The 18,298-nt window shown below is 35.1% G+C and overlaps 1 protein-coding gene and 1 long non-coding RNA gene across 3 annotated transcripts in view; one reads left to right on the plus strand and one right to left on the minus strand.

Annotated features, from left to right (window-relative positions):
• The window catches only part of rxrab (retinoid x receptor, alpha b), an 80,098-nt gene that overhangs the window by 21,777 nt on the left and 40,023 nt on the right, over positions 1-18,298 (plus strand). The window lies entirely within an intron of this gene.
• LOC308690677 lies at positions 705-3,419 on the minus strand. The gene is made up of 7 exons (XR_014030176.1): positions 3,288-3,419; positions 2,845-2,915; positions 2,667-2,746; positions 2,482-2,590; positions 2,197-2,271; positions 1,381-1,465; positions 705-1,277 (listed from the first exon to the last, which is right to left on the minus strand). It is a non-coding gene; the product is annotated as an uncharacterized lncRNA (long non-coding RNA).

An 18,298-nucleotide genomic window follows, 5' to 3' on the forward strand; every position in this document is an offset into this window, starting at 1 on the left:
ACTCATGAGAAATAGTTTCTGCTTCAAACATGTTACAACAAAGCCCATATAGTGAGTGTCTCCCCTGGCCCCTACAGTAATGGACATGTTTCACCGGTCTTATTCCCAGTATTCACATGTTGTAGATCTCTTTGTTCTCAGTTGGTTTTCAGCTAGTGTACAGCAGGTTTGTTTTTCCCCAGGCTTGCTGCTTATTTAAAGTCAATTATCTTCATATATATTTATATTACTGTATATATAAAATATATTTTTCAAGTTTCAAGTTAATTGATTAACTAACAATGAGCATTACATTTGTTACAGTGTTTATCAATCTTTGTTAAAGGTCCCGTTCTTCGTGATCCCATGTTTCAAACTTTAGTTAGTGTGTAATGTTGTTGTTAGAATATAAATAATATCTGTAAAATTATAAAGCTCAAAGTTATTTTAGCGAGATATTTTATTTAACAGAAGTCGCCTACACTCTAAGAAATGATATGTTGGCTTTAATTAACTATTTTATGTCAACCGGTCCCACATAACTGGGTTATGTTGGATTTATGTAACATTATTTATTTCAATAAACTTAAGTTAATTACATAAGGTTAATCCAATGCCGTTTAGTTGAATAAGGTTAACAGTCTTAATTTTGTCCAAAACAATTAAGTTAATTAAGTTCAATTATCCTAAAATTAATATTTTTACATTCAACCAACACAAATAATCCAGTTTCATTATGAGTTTATTCAATGAATACATTCACTTTTTCTTTTTTACAATTTTGTTTACATTTTTACAAACATTTCCAACGTGAACATGTACACAATATTTACTCTGTAAAGACTGCCTTCACTTTTCAAGAAAATAATTAAATAAATAATTTTTAAAAAGCATATTGCCTTTAGGTGAAAGGATTTATCAATCATTACTTATAAAGGTGTTCTGCAAAAAAAGCAGCAAACAATTTATCAGTTGTTTAAAACAAGACTATTATGCAAAGGAATGTAACATGGTTGATATTGAAACAAAAGTACTGTAACAGTCAACAGTGCAACATTATAGAAAGACCAGAAATGTTCCTAACCTCAGATTTCAAGAGTTTATTTTTCAGGCGTAAATAAGACCTGGCATCGAAGAACACACTTCTGCACATTGTTCAGGTTGTCATGTATTCAGATGCCTTAAATCATGATGCCAACATATTTGTAAGGATCTGTAGCCTCTGCTCCTTCATGTTTGACCACATAGATTCCTAAGGTGGTCTTGCGTACTGAGGATAGGACTTCATGTTCAACATCCTAAAAAAATACATAAAGTAACAATTAACAACAGATCAGGGGTGAAAGGGATAGTTGATTTTAGAGAAACATCCAATATTTTTTATAAATGTAAATAATTTACCATGCACTCCTTCACAAGGTTTGAGAGGGCCAGGTAAACAGCAAGTGCATTCAAGATGAATTCACCTTTTCCCAGTGGTGTCATTCTGAACAATGAGACAAATAAGCAGTGTTCAGAAGAATTAACACAAATTATGCTAAAGTTATTTCTACAAGAGCCAAAAAAAAAATATTATCTGCAACTGCATCTGTGAGGGCCTCAAAATTCAGAGAACCAGTACAATAAAAGTAATAAGTGGTTCTAAACCAAAAGCTTTGCTACAGAAAAGCCATTAAATAATCTTGGATGTCAGAGCTGTTCCAATTGTAGGTGCATAAATCACAAATCTGATGCTGCTGAGAAATAGGGTAAAGAGACGAACAAGCTCTGAAATTAAAACAGAATTAATCATGTACATATTAACATTCCAGAGCTTATATACAAAAATTCAAGGGATACCCAAAAGTTCTGTATTCTTTTTTTTTACTGACATTTATGTCATTCAAACTCCCAAAGTCTTTTTTCCTGTTTTTCCTGCTCATTTCTGTCATTACAATGACAGTCAATGGTGAATTCTTCTTCCGAAGCTTCAATAGCATCAAACAATTGCATGTGACTTTAGAAGCTTCAGAACAGGAACTCACCGTTGACTTTAATTGCATGGACAGAAATGAGCAGTACAACCACATAATTTACCTTTTTAGTTAGAAAAGCGAAAAATAAAAGGGATTCGGTGACATGAAGCAGAGTAAATGATGTTCATCTTTGGGTATACTATTTTAATCTATAGTGAATTATTGTCAGATAAAAAATGATGAAGAATATAACAGAACATACCAGATCCATAACTGATAGGATGCTTATGATCTTCTTTACCGCTGTTCCTTCTGTCTTTTTGAAATTTTTGAGGAGCTGGGTTCAGAAATGAACAAAAAGGACAAATCAGGTTGGTTGCTGATAAATTTGAGTCTTTACAATATTATCATATACCAAGACTAACAGTATTTCTTTAACAGCATTTATCTGAATTACATCTAAAATACTTCAATTTATAATTTGGAATTGCATACAATAACCATCCAAGTAATTCATCACAGATGACATTACATTATAAAGACTTACCTCTAAAGAGTGCTGGCTATCTGTTATTAAATTCAGTGACGAAACGCAGATCTTCGATCATCTCATGTCTCCTGTGCGTAAATGTTCTGTCCATCAGCACCTTGATAACCTGCATAAGTATTGAGCATATGTGGGACCACAGCGAATTCCATGTTTTAAAACTTTGTCTGTGTCCATGTACCAACCTGAAGTGTTTTAAAAGCTTAGATCTGGATGTTTGAGAAGAGCCACAATCTATGCACGTCACATGCAGGACTCCAAAATTCTGAGGAAACAAAAATGAAGATGTGAGTCAAATAATAATAATAATACAAAAAAAAAAAAACTGTAGTAAAATTATTTTGGATGACCTAATAAGCTTACCAGATGCTACAGTAGATGCCATCTTACTCGAGTCAGTGTCAAACGTGTTTATTGCCATATGCCTATGCATTCTGTGTTTCAAAAGTTTCAGAGTTATTATTTGACATTAAATAAAAATGCTCAACATTAAGGAAGTTATTAAAATTTATACTAAAACTAGATACAACTGCTGTATTGGGGCACAACATGGAAAAACTCTTCTTAACTAGCAATTTTATAAAAAAATAAGGTCATTTGCCATTTTTTGTATGGGTGAATTCAAATATTATCAAAGTTCAGCAAGTTTAAAAGATCACATAAGAGCTAAAAAACGCTAGCAGCTAACAACACCACTTGAGGACAAGTGCTAAAGCAACTTCAATAAATACCAACAAAAACAGCGATTGACTATTCTAATTTACTGACAGCCTCAATATTAAAGGATAGGAAGTAAAATAACTCACCTTTTGGTCCAGATAAATACAAAATGTTGATTGCAGCCTCCGTTTGAGCATGATTTGATTCCCACAAAATGGAGAACGAGTGCTAAGAGATGAGCTACGCATTAACGTTCTTTGAAATATTTGCGCATGCGCAAATATAGCTCCACCTGTTGACCAAAGTGCGGTACTGCAGCGGTAACACAACTGCATTTCGTTAATTTAACTTAAGTGAGTTGTGTAAATTTGAGAAATGACTTTTTCTAATTCTGTCAACACAACTGTTTTAGTTTTAATGCACAAACACAAGAACATTATTTAATTTGAGCATAGTTACATTTCTTTGGTTCAACAACAGCCATGTTTCATTTTTTAGAGTGTACATCGAACGGCCCGTTCGGACTACATCCCTCTACTTCCTTCTTTAATGACGTCAGTAGAACAGTTTTTTGACTAACCTCCGCCCACAGGAATGCTCCCTCAACTCTACCGAAATTCGTTTATGTACTTGCGCACTTCTTATAACTTACTGTGTTCACTCAGCTCTTACGGTGATTTTCTGAACTAAAACTGACGCTTCAATCTTTTGTGTGATGTACAATAAACTTTATTAAACTCATCAGTATGTTTGATCATCATTCGGACCTGGTCCGAAACAGCAGACTTGTAGGGTATTGATAATGGATACATACAAGCAGATGACAAATACGTTATAATAACCGTAATTAAACTACTAAACTATACCTGTTCCATCTCTATACAGCACTCTGACTCTGTAGGCATTATTGTCCGACTCGAAATGAACACCGTTACTGAGAGTTTCTGATATTATCATCATTCCTTGAGATGAAATTGTCCTGAGAGACTGAGCGCGAGCTCATGAAGCTCCGCCCCCTGGGTCGTCCAGCAGCAGCTTATTTGCATTTAAAGGGCACACACTAAAACAGCACGTTTTTCTGAGCCCCAAAAAATGACAATTTAAACATGCTGCAAAAAATGATCTGTTGGGTATTTTGAGCTGAAACTTCACATACACACTCTGGGGACATCAGAGACTCATTTTACATCTTGTGAAAAGGGGCATAATACGGGACCTTTAATGTTAGGCCGCTACAGTTTAGGTATGCAATTAAGTACTGAGTAATATTAATTAACAATATGTACTTACTATAGGATTAAGTTAGGATTAGAGTTTGGTTTAGAGTTAGTTGCTTGTAATTATGCATAATTAAGTACATTTAACGTGTAACAAGGACACAGTAAAATAAAGTGTTACCACTGTTCATTGTTAGGTCATGTTAGCTCAGATCCATTAAATAATCTCAGATATTCATTTATTAGTATCTGTTATTATAATAATAAAATAAAATAAATTAAATAAAAGATGCCACTTTTGATTTTAATAATGTATTAGTAAATGTTGAAATTAACCTAAGATTATGAATGCTTTAGATGCATATATTTTTCATGTCATCTGATGTAGTTAACTAATATCAACAATTGGAAATGTATTATAAAGTGTTGCCAGTTAGTATATAGCACATTAAAGCTAGTCTTTAGCGCGATCACTCAACAGTATGTTTTGGCGAGGATGTGTATCTCAGGCGTTTAACATGAGGACTTATGTAAATATTGTGATTCAGAATGCATGAGATATGTGGGTTGCATCAAAACGACCATTCCAGAAGTTCACAGCAGCTGTCATTTCCACAGCTGGCATAAATCAAAACGGGTTCCTGTAACTTCTAGCGAGCAGGCATATTTGAAGTGTGAGAGAATGCTATAATATCGCTCTTTCTCTCTGGTTTGTGCCCACCATAATTACAGCCTTTTGTTGCAAGTTCAGAGAGAGCGAGCAGAACAAAGAATGGGATGCTGGGAAAAGTGGGCGAAGCTCCAGAAGCAAACATAGCTCAGCTACTCTCCAGAAGCTTTGTGATGTGGTGATGGCCCTAATTCAGAGGCTTCATATTACTAGCTTGCTATAGAAAATAACTTACTGGAAGGTGCAGGGGAAAGCTTGGAACGAAGGCAGAGATGTATTTCAGCTCCACACGGTTCGCTTAAAACACACTGACTGAGTAAGAAAGAAGAGGCTACACAAAGCCAGCCTTGTGCTGAAGTTGCTCTTTGAGGAAAACAGACTGAGTGTGAGAGAGGGAGAAAGACAAGAGAGTGGAGGGATGGAAAAGATTATCCATTGGAATGTCTGGGCTGACCTCAAATGGAGCGGACGGGCCCGGCAGCCAATAAGATTGAGTTGCTTAGTGCTCCGCTAATTTCTTCCTGATGATCGAGGCAGTTGTCTCCATAAAGCGAGGTGCCTCAGCAGGCTGAGCTAAATCACATGTGTAATCTGTTGGGTGAATAAAGTGACTAAAGATGCCTATGGGAGAAAACTAAATATTTTGCTGGCATTTGAGATTTACTTAAAAAAAAAAAAAAAAACGTGATTGTTGAGCTGACATGAAACTGAAAATGTAAATAGTTTAACACAGCGATGATAATTTATAATTGGGTGTTTCTTCAGCTATGGGCCATTTTGTCCTTGTAACGTTTTGGGTCTGACTAAGATGATCAAGAACAAACTCAGGTAATCCACAAGAAAGCAAGCAACGTAATACCAGACAATACCAGACAACAAACTGAAGGAAATAAGGATCTTAAATACACAATGATGATTACCTCAAAGACTAACAGGTGTGATACTTAAATGAGTGTCCATGGCAACCAATGACTGGAAACAGTTACTTTTGAACTTTGGAAACAAAGAAAACTAAAGTCATGGTCATTTCCACCACTCTCATTTACTATGTGTTTCAATTATGTTTAATACCATTCTGTGATTTAAATGACAGTGGTATACAGTAAATGTTTTTTTTTTTTACATTTTTCAAATAACATGTCACCCTTGTCTTGCTAATGGTCATTTAATAGCTAGCATTTTGTGTATGCTAAATACACACAATCAAATAAAATGTTCACAACTTTAGCATAATTTGACAAAAATTACAGCTTTATTGGAAACAATACACAATACAAATATTATTCTGAATGATATTAACTTTGTTCATGTGGCGCTTCATTGACACTGTTGTTACTTCTGTAAACGAAGTATCAACTTTTGATAAAACTAAATTAGCAAAATTGTTGATTCTTATGGAAATGACGCCTCGTCTGAGGGCAGCGTTATTTTTTAGCATCATTGACATACTATTATAGTTTTTGTTAATATTTATAATTAGATTTTATTTCTGCATTTTAATGTTGATTTTAGTTAGTTTTAGTAATTTTGTTGTTTTTTTGTTATTTTCATTATTTTTTAAACAGTTTTTACCGTTTTAGTCTTAGTTATTTTAGTACTTCAACTTAAACTAAACAAAAATTATAAATGTTGCCTTGCAACTAGCTGAAATAAATTGTACGTTTTTTACATTTTATTTTATTTCGGTTAATGTTTATTTTATTACAAATAATTTTTTTTTTATTTTTTTTTATGGATTTAGTTAATGATAATAGCCCTGCCTGACTGACAGTCATAATTTGTGCAAAAATGTCTCTAAAACAAGAAATGTTTTATGTTAATTTCACTCTAAATTTAGATCATGATTTTAAATATCGGAAGCCTTGTATCTCTAAAAACGCTACTTTTCAGGAAATAGAAAAAACACTGTGATATTGTGATATAAACACTGTGAAAGTTGATATTGTTGCTTTATATATGGTCAGACACTTGCACGAGTCATTATATTATTAATATTTTACCAAAACCAAGCTCAAATGGAGTTACAAGGTATTTGACAAGCGAATTTCTGAGAATTTAGTTCATAGGCCTATGTGTTTCGTCCACCATTAGAACGGCCGCATCTGAGGTATGTGCATTGTGTTAAATTTGTATCAACTTATGGGTTATAAAGATTACTGTGGCTATGTGGGTGCTAATTTTTTTCTGTCATTTGGAGAAAATATCATGTTATTAAAGATAAAGTGCTATACACAGGCTATTTAAGGCAGTATTGTCAATGACCCGACGACAACTGCTACACTAAGACATTTAATTTTGCTCCGCTCCTTAAATACATAAAACATTATCTATAGCAGGGATGGGCAACTTCGGTCCTGGAGGGCCACTGTCCTACAGAGTTTAGCTCCAACCCTGAAAAAAATCACCTGCCTGTAATTTTCTAGTAATCCTGAGGACCTTGATTAGCTTGTTCAGGTGTGTTTGATTAGGGTTGAAGCTAAACTCTGTAGGACAGTGACCAAAGGACCGAAGGACCGAAGTTGCCCATCCCTGATCTATAGTGTTTCTTGAGTAAAGAAAAAAAAAAAACACTGTAGGCTACTTAGGCCTGTTCAAAGAACCAGTTCTTTATTTACCTTTGCACTGCACACAAGCAGAGATGGTCCAAACTGCGTGTCACATCATTCACGATAGAGGCGGGGTGGATTTATCAGATTTTCCCGACAGATTAAGGATCCAATGTAGATGCAAGGTTTAGTCATAAGCTCTTTAGTTTTCATTGGTTAAATATTTGCAAAACCCACAGATAGACATAAAGGGTAACCAATAGTAATGATTTATGAAAAAAATGATGCAATATGGAGATACAAGGTTTCTTCTCGACAGCGACAACATGTAATAATTCATATTTCTATAGGCTAGTGGATTTTCTATTTAATGATTGAAAATGATTTAAAGACAAAAAAATCCATACATAAAACACATTTTTATGAAACATTTTTCAAAGATCTGTTTCAATAAAAAATAAAGTGTTTAGTTAGTTAAAAACAACAACAACGACATGAACCTGCTCAAAAGCAGCAGTTTAGTTCAAATCTAAGTATCCAATCTAATTCCATAATTTTGACTCTCTGGATATGGTGCACACACACACGGCATTGAGAGGAGCGGCTAACTACACAGAAGCTGGAGGGAAGCTATCAGTCCTGGAGCTGTATCAGCTTTAATCAGCTCCTGAGGTCTCGCTGAGCTCTTTATCTCTCTGGCACAGTCACAATGAAATATTATCTCATTTCTGACGTCCCACTGTTAAACTGCACCTATCAGTTTTTTTTTTTTTTAACTTCAGTCAAAAGGAAGAGATAGAGGAAAATGAACACAAATCACTCATCTGTATCAAAAACAATATAATTTTTCATTTTGAATTCTTGCTCTTTTTGCTTTGAGAATCCGGGAATTGTTCCTCTCCTCTTGATCTTTTAACAAGAGCAATGTGACAAAGGCTTTTTCAGAAGACTCTTTAGTGACTGAGGTTTATATTGGCCTTTTTGCAGGACATTGATGGTCTGTGAGAATGAAATTAAATGCACATGCCTCCCCCTAAAAACAGCTTGTTGGACTCAGATTGGCAGACGCACAGTATAAGCTCCAGTTCTCAGGGCACCAGGCCAGCCATCCAGTCCCACCGGTGATTGTGCAAGAATGTGTGTGTGCATCTTTGTGTTTTTGCAACCTAAAAAGTGGGGCAGCCTGCAATCTTACTGCAGGGATTGACTGGGAGAGAATGACAGGATATCTACTGTCACGATTTAAAGCAGAAAGAGGGAATAAAGGGGTCTGTAGAGATGATGGTTTATTGTCAGGCATTGCAGGGAGAAGCTTGTATTGTACAGCACACATTAAAACAGCAGACATGAATCTTTTGTTTGTTGCTGATGGAAGTGATTCTTCATCAACTCAAACCATAGGCTGTATGTGTTTCAATTATTCATCTGTTCATCTGCTTAGTGACGTTTGATATACGCTAACATCACTATTATTATTGCAAATTCTTCTAGATAAATAAAATGAAATGTAAAATGTCATTTAATGTCATTTCATTAAATTGTGTACACATCCATGTTATTTTATTATCATTGATATATGTTTTATGATGTTTAGATGTTATTTTTTCATTTTAATTTTAGTATAGTTTTAGTTTTCGTTTTAGTTCTTCCACTTAAACTAAACGAAAATGAGAAATGTTTGTTTTTTATATATTTCAAGTAATGAAAATTATGTTTTTAACCCTTAGATATGTATAACGTTTTCCTTATTTGAAAATAAACTAAAAATAAAAAAATAAAACATTAGTCATGATTAGTCATTTTAATATTTTCTTTAACAAAGCCAAATCTAAAATCTTTCCTGAGACCCCCTCTAGAAGACATACCACTGTTTAGGAATTTCTCTTTTAGACTTATCTGAGTCTTATCTTATAAAAAGTGATCAATCACTCAATCATACTAGACCATAAAAAAAAAAAAAAACTTTCATTCATTAGCCAATCAATCCTTTAAGCATTGAATTCAAAGCATGCCAGGTCTGTGATCTTTTCAGACATGTTGCCACTGTATGTTCATTGTGTCATTTAGACTAATGCATGTGCTCCTTCCCTGGCCCCTGGACGCTGAGCAGTTCTCTCCGTACCAGCAGTTCATATCCGTCCATCTCTGTGCAAACACGTGTAGCCGAGTGTGTCAGATAGCACTGGCTTAATCTCACAGGTGGCTTATAGAAAGCTCGCTTTCTCTCTGCGCTATAGAGACGCTTATCTGATTGTCTCATTCACTCTAGTCTTGTAGTGGAAACTGATAACATTTCGGTTTTAGGGACCAGCTTCCCATGCCCTGAAATCAGACAGACACTGTGCCTGTAGCCTTTACATTAGCATGGTTAGCATGGTTCTGACAAATAAAGCAAATAATATAAGCAGATGTTTACTTTAACATGCCAAGGACATAAGGAGAGCAGATGCTTGGCCTGATATCTGACACAGTCAGCAAGACCTTTAAACAGGTGCATCACCTTGGGCTCTGATGCTTATATTAGCTCAGCTTAAACAATCTGGTCCGCGGAAATGTTCAGCGACTTCTTGGATTAGTATCCTTTTGGTACTGGTTTCAACTTTTCAACCAGATTGTAGGGTTTGGTTGTTGGCAGAGTATTTAAATCCATCCTTCACAGTTTGCGCTATGGACGTGAATTGTGTGGCTTGTTGAGGAGATGTGCAATATTACCAGTGCTATATTTCTAAAGGTCAATTCTGTAATGTCTAGGCATTTCCTTGATACTTAAAGGGATAGTTCATCTAAAACTGAGAATTCTATCATAATTTATTCACCCTGATGCCTGTATGACTTTTTTTCTTCTGTTGAATATTTGGAAGAATATTGGGAACCAAACAGTTTTGGTGACCATTGACTTCCATTATATGGACAAAAACACTGAGACAATTCTCAACATATCTTATTTTATGTTTGACAGAAAAGGATGTCATAGTTTTGGAATGGCATAAGGGTATGCAAATTATGAAATAATCTTCATTTTTGGGTGGACGATCCCTTTAAGTCATCTAAAAGAAAGTTTCAGTTTTTTTTACTTAACTCAATAGGTCGTCTTTACTGCCGTGCGTTTAAAAAACTACTATACTACTAACATTTAAATTGGTCATTTGATACAATTCACTTATTATGTACAGTACATACATGTTTTTACTTATATTATTATAATTACCTGTATGGAATTACATCTGTAATAAATTTCTCTAAATACAGCTATAATTAATTGATTACCCTTCCCTTACACTTTAACCCACCCTTAAACCTACCCATACCACTAAACCTGTCCCTAACCTTACCCGTATTCCACCTCAGTAGCAGCAACATCAACACAATAAGTACATTGTACTTTTTTTTTTATGCAAGTACATAATAGTTAAAGACACCTAATATAAAGTATGAGAATTACTCTATACTCTATCCAGTTGAAGGCTCATGTCAATTGTTTATAAGTTTAAGTCAAGCTTACAATCATTCTTTTTTTACTTGAGCGTGTCTCAAGTAAGCGCCTCAAGTCACCATCTCTGCCAGCAAAAGTTGGGAATCACCGTGGGAACTTGCTGACTGCTATAGCTATTCTCATATGAAATTTCTCAGTGATACTAAATCAGATGAAAGCAGTGAGATTTATATCATGCATCCAGTTGAACTTGTTCAGAACACTTTTTACACGGACCACTTTGTCATATACGTGATGTACAGTACAGTCTCTGTCTATCGGTTCGAGATAAAAGGTTGTTTAAAATGTAATCTCTTTGGAACTGAGATTGAAATATTATGGCCGCCATTTCAAAAGAAAACCGAGATGTGAAATAGGGATCATGAATATTTCACATATCTCAGTGGCTGCCTGTTTTTTGTACCACTTGACAAAAAATGCTAATGCATTGAGATCATTAGATAATTTTTTATATCCTTCTCTGTCAGAACAGGATGAGAATTGTTGTAAAATGTACGTCCTGTTTATCTGCTTTTAAGCCATCGCATTGTTGTAATTGTCATGAAATAATTTGTGAAGATTTTGTGTCTAAACTGGGATTAAACTTGTAAAGGAAATCCCGGACATTCCGTTTCAAAATATTTATCCTGTCTTTGTTCAAAATTTTCATTAAAAGTGACAGCCGGAGATGAATCTTATATAGATTAGTCATTGTGCTTTCCATTATTCACCCAACTGCTTATTTTGCATTATTCACCATGACTGTTTGAACAACTGCATATTTTCTAAAGTGCTGATTATCTGAAATAGCCGGATGTGTGAAACTGTAGTGGGCTCAAAACCTAAATGATTCTTTAGTCCAAACTGCTATGTGACCAAATTGGTAGTGTAATTAAACCTCAGTGGGCTGGATAGTCTTGAGTTTTGTCTGCAGCATATGTATATGTATGTGCGCATGAATATATGAGTGTATGAGAGTGTTTATGTGTGTGTGAGAGTGAGAGTGAGAAATGAAGAGAGACGGTGAGTGAGTGAGCATGTAATGCATATTATGTCAACTTAAATGTCCTTCCTGGACCCGATGGCCACACGCACTGCGTGATACAAACCCGTGTTTGTGTAGATCTGCAAAGATCAGACCAGTGTTAAAGAAAAGTAGGATGAAACAGAGAGGAGAAATAAGGTGCTCAGGAAGTGTCAGACTAAACACATTAGCGAAGGTTTGATTTAAACACTATGTGCTGATTGAATGTAGGAAGCCACCAAACCACTCTCTTCCTCTATATTCAAATGACTCTGCAGCACTGCTGAGCTAGAGCGAATTGAAAACAGACTCATCGGTGTTGTTTATGACTGATTCACCCCTCTTTTAGCTCAAGTGTCTTGTTTTGTACCCGTTTAAAGAGTTCAGTTGATAATAATCTTGGGAGTCATCGAATGTTAACCTCATCAATAATACTGAGGTAATGATTACTCAATGATGACCATGCTTTTTAATATTAATGGTGCTAAGGTAAGCATCATTATTAATAGGTCTCATATGTAGGGATTTAAACAAATGCATAAGCCTTAGTATTACACTGACAGACACAGAGCAAATGATAAAACCGGTGGATAAATACTAGAAGAAGAATATCATAGAGAAAATGACTTTTTTGACTTAGGTCAACAGACTAAGCAACCGTCTATAGAACAACCATCCATAACACCCTACCACATAGCAACACATTAAAACCCACTCAAAATGCATAGCAAAAATTGCATAGCATTGTGGTGGTGAGATTTCTATGAAAAACACCACAAAGAAAATATTTTAAATGTTATCACTCTTACTCTTTGCAGCATTCATTGCAAAATGAAATACTGAAGTAAAATAATAGTAGAGATATTATGCAATATATGAATTATTATTCATACATATTTATTTAAATGTATCTAATAATCAGTTTATTAGCATTAAATAAATTCAAAGCGCTTTACATAAAACTGACTATTGTAGTCAAATAATAATAAAAGGTCCATGAATTAATAAAAAAATAACAATAAAGAGTACTGTAAGTAATAATAGATTTAATGTATTAACAAGAGCAAAGAAAATAAAATAAAAATAAAAATACACTTAAAGTGCTCAGTCAGTACATACACATTTAAGTATGTGTTTTTATTCTGGATTAAAATAAAATAAAATAAGTACAAAGTCATAAATAAATAAAAAATACATTAGAAGGTTAAGCTATAAAGATGTCCACTCTTTCTTTGCTTGGATCAAACTCAGTAGCATTGCGAGTTATGATCTTGTCATCTGTGTGTCCATGCGGTTCAGCAGTGTGTTGTGTTGTGATGAAGTCAACCCTCTCCTCTGCCTTCCCATCATCCCTCATCCTCTGCTTCTCGCTGCCTCATTAGCGAACTGTAACGATGTTTTGCTCAAATACATTTTGCTTAGGCTGGCGGTATATCCTTATCCCCTAGTCTGTTTATCTCCCACCCTTGATTTACATTTCAGTGAGTAGGTGTTTGTGGCGATTGAGTAAACACTTTGTGTGGCAGTATTTATATAGCGGTCGAGTCAAGATTGTTGTGTTTACGCGATAAGGCCAAATCATATGCTTAATTGACACAGAGACTCTACTGGTTGTCTATATTCAAATAAAACCGAGCTAAAACTCACAGTGTTGAGATATTAATGACATTATTTTTGTATTCCATTGGTTTAGCTTTGAAACTGGACATAAACTTGAATGTGAAGCAGGAGACTTCTGTGAACTGTACACTGTAACAAATGATTTTTCAAAGTTGTGAATGAAACTAAGATAACTGGAGTACGTTTTGCAAATTTTCATGTTTAATTCAATGTGTTACTTGCCATTTCTTTGTAGCTATTTGTGAAATTCACTTGCAATTTCTGAGTTGTTTCAAAGTAAATCCGACACCACATATTTTTCAGTGTAGACCAGATTTTTGCTTAGTTATGCTGTAGTTCTCAGAGGAAGGATTTGAGCTGCAAATCTTGCTGTCAGCATGTGGTCATCTTTGGGAGAAAACCACAATTTTCTGTTGCTCAGAATAGCTCTGATTCTCATTCAAATTAGTTTTGTGGTGTATAAATGAACATGTGTGTGTGTGTGAGAAAGAGGGGGCGAAAAGTAACTTTGAGCCTTCTAATGATCTTCCTACACACCTTGTTTATGATCTGAAATGTTCGTTCAGTGCTCTGGGAATGTGTGTATAGGTGTGTATTGATGTTTATAGTCTGTGTAAATGTACATGCTAATGACATATGTGGTGTGTCAGAGACACATATCGCCAACCATCATTTGTTGCCGACTCATAATCTGTCATGCAGATAGGATGAGAAACCAGATCACAACCAATTTAAACTGTCCAGCGAGGGCTTTCAGACAGATCTTTTTAAAGAAAACATGAGTGTGCATGAGCTTTCCGCTCTTTTAAGATACGTTTTGGAGAAATGCTGGTGACAGTGTACAGGGCTGGTTTGGGTTGGCGGAAAGAATCCCTGGCGCAAATCCAACATGACAAATCTTAAACTTACATAGCTCGTCATAATCTTCAGTATTTGATTGGTATTTGCATTAAAGGGGTAGTTCACCCCAAAATGAAAATTCATAATGTAAATGTAAATAGCATGTAAATAACTGCCCACTGATAACAGCACACATGTATTTACTATGGTATAACAAAATCTAATAGTGTCACACTATACCTATGGGTGTACCGTCATACCACTCATAATATGCATATTCTATAGCCTAAACTTAAACACACTGTACAATTGTTTTGCCATCTAAACAGTATGTGGTAACATCTAAATGGACTGCTTCAAGTCAAAGAAATTATTTAATATTTTTCAACAAACTTGACAATATTGGGATAAAGTATTTTTTATGTATCAAATCAAGTAGAAATATCTCTTAAAGAAAGTAACTGCTGATGTCACGACTGTTTAGGTTTTGTTCATGTTTTCATGTTCTCAGTTTATATTTTCATGTCTTTTATTTTGAAGTTCATGTTTACTGGGTTACCTGTTCATGTCATGTGATTCCTTGTCATGTGTCATGTTCTGATTTGTTCCTTAGTACGTGTCTTGTTTTCATTGGTTACTTTGTTTCATGTGTCGTGTTCTCATTGGTTCTTGTTTCATTAGTTATGTCTGTTCATGTTTGCCGTGTTACTTTGTCGTGTTAGTTTGCTCCATGGTCCATGATCCATGTCATTGTTTATTGTTAAGTTCATAGTTTATGATTTGTTTCATGTCAGGATTGAGTGTTTTTTTGTTTCACAGTTTTGGATCTTCACTATTGTGAATAAACGGTTCTCCTCACCATCATTTTCGTCTTCTCCATGTAAGCTAGCATTAGAGCTGACATGATAAAATCATAGGAACGACATCATTTTTTTGTCCCAATTAACAGTGCAGCCCGTGATGAGTAACAGGACATTTTGTCAGTTGCCATGTAGCTCCATCCACAGTGAAAAATCCCTATATTGTATATTAAACATAATTTTCTAATATGCAGTGATTTTTTTGTCGCTCAGTAGTTTCCTTTTCCGTGTAAAGATGTTACTTGTCATTGGACCTAAGACATGTGATATAAAAGAACCTTGCTAATTTTAATAGAATAACATGATTGTGTTCATGCTTTTCAATAGACAGAAATAAAAATCATATTACAAACTTTCTTTTCCCAGAGAAACACACTGAATGACTAATGGCCTTCAGAAAGTTTCACAATAGTCAGAGTGGGAAAATAAGCCGAAACTGATGTTTCAATACAATATTTGCTATGACACTTGAACTGTTACCTTTTCCTGAGATGTGTTTCTGCATGTATAGGAAGATTGATATTGTTTTCATTTCAGTCAAGGTCTTATTGCTGTGGGGGAAAACAGGGATGAGTAATTAAGCCCTCTGTGTTTTCTCAGCATGTGTTTACTCTCTCTGTAAAGAGAAGGCAAGTTGTGGCTGAAGTCCACTGTGTTATCAGAATAGACAATGTCAACAAATCAACTGACAGTATGGTAAATATGTAGGATACGTATAGAAGAGCAAACACAAACACACACGCACATATGTTCATGTTTTATGGGGACTTTCCATAGACATAATGATTTTTGGACTGTACAAACTGTATATTCAGTCCCTAACCCTAAACACAACCATCACAGAAAACATTCTGCATTTTTATATTTTCAAAAAGCAAACATTTTTCAAGCTGTTTTCCTCATGGGGACCAAAAATGTCCCCACAAGGACAAGGATTTCTGATATTGCAATCATTTTATCCCCATAACGTATAAGGTTTACTAGGACAACACACACAAACAAATGTGTCAAACACAGTGTGTATGTACACAGTGTCTGTGTGAGTACCCACATATAATTAGCATGATAATAATTCTTGAAGGATATATAGTAATATACATTAGTGTTTGGGGTCAGTAAAAAATGCTCTTATGCTCATCAAGGCTGTATTCATTTAATAGAAAAAAACATTATAACTTTTTTTTTAAAATAACTGTTTTGTTTGAATGTATTCCTGTGATGGCAAAGCTGAATTTTCAGCATAATTACAGTCTTCAGTATCACATGATCCTTCAGAAATCATTCTGATATGCTGATTTGATGCTCAAGAATCATTTCTTATTATTATCAATGTTGAAAATGGTTGTTTTGCTCAATAGTTTTGTGGGAACCATGATAAAAACAATTCAGGATTGTGTGATGAATAGAAAGGTGTGTCTTCACAGTTTGTAGTGTGTGTGTGTGTGTGTGTGTGTGTGTGTGTGTGTGTGTGTGTGTGTGTGTGTGTGTGTGTGTGTGTGTGTGTGTGTGTGTGTGTGTGTGTCACTACTCACTGCTCCTAATGTGTGTGCATTTACTTGGATGGGTTAAAACTTGGCCTTCACATCATGTCACTTATTTTAAATAGAAATATCAATATAAAATATAATTTATCATTTCATTTTTTTCATGACATCCACTTATATATCTTGCACCCAGCGCAATTGACTTTGTACACCGACGCATGTATCATTCCTATTTTGCACTTTTTTTGGACTTTTCCCTCCACAGATGCACGTCGCTAAATTAGGAAATTAACTTGCGCTTCCGGGGGTGGTTCAGCGCAAAGAGGAGGCGTTTTATGGCGCAAACATTCCCTGGTGCTATTTTGCAGGTTTAGAAAACAATTCCGCCACTGACCAGGAAAAACCTAGTCTAAAGGTTGCGCAAGGTTACTAAAGGTTGCGCAAGGTTACGCATTGCGCATGTTATTCATATGCTATTTTAAGGGCGCATGCTTGGCCATAATCAATGTAGCGTGTGCACAACGCACATGCACTTTGCTTATCTCCTCTACACACAGACGCAGCAGTTCTCATTTTTAGAAAACCATATATTATTACAAGGAAAAATATTAACACACGAGGGAAATCATTGTTGTGTCCATGAAGATGTGAAAAAATAGGCATAAATCTAGCTTACACATTTACCCAAATTTTTATATGCCTGTTTAATCGAAACTAATTTGGGTGGGTTTCTCCATCCCCATACAGTGTAACTTCTCTGTGTTTTACGGCCCTGACGAGAACGTTGCTCTCCTCGGCTGTGAACCGCTCCTGGCGTGTGCCTGGCAAATCCGCCGTTATAATAGTAATCCGCCATGGAACAAGCGCGCCTGCTCTTAAAGGGAATGTGAGATATCGCTCTGATTGGTTTATTTCACGTTACACCCAAACCACACCTATGAATAATGAAGCTACTTCAGACCAACCCATTTTAGATTTGCGTCGGGCGCAAGAGTCATTTATCCTGCCGGTAAAATAGCAACAGCGCCCAAGACCCGCCCACAAAGTTACTTGCGTTTCGCGCTTGATACTTGCGTTTCAGATCGTTAAAATAGGGCCCATAATGTCTTATTATGTACCGAAATCGACTGTTAATGTATTTATTATATCAGTATATTTAATTAATTTGTTTAATTAAATAATTATTTTAATAATTCGACTTCATAGTCATAGTTTTATGATGATTTAGCAGCACCTTCTCTGTGACTTCTTGAATTAGAAAGTTTTTGTTGCTGGACATTTTTATTAATTTTTTTTATGTTTACATTGTACATTAAACACTTTTATTTTAAAAGTTTAAGGAAAACATTAAAATCTGGGTCATTAGTAAAAAAAAATAATTGAATGGATATTTGCACTCTATTTTCACATTCTTAAACCTTTTC

The sequence above is a fragment of the Scardinius erythrophthalmus genome (assembly GCF_964197995.2).
Source record: "Scardinius erythrophthalmus genome assembly, chromosome: 5".
NCBI lineage: Eukaryota > Metazoa > Chordata > Actinopteri > Cypriniformes > Leuciscidae > Scardinius > Scardinius erythrophthalmus.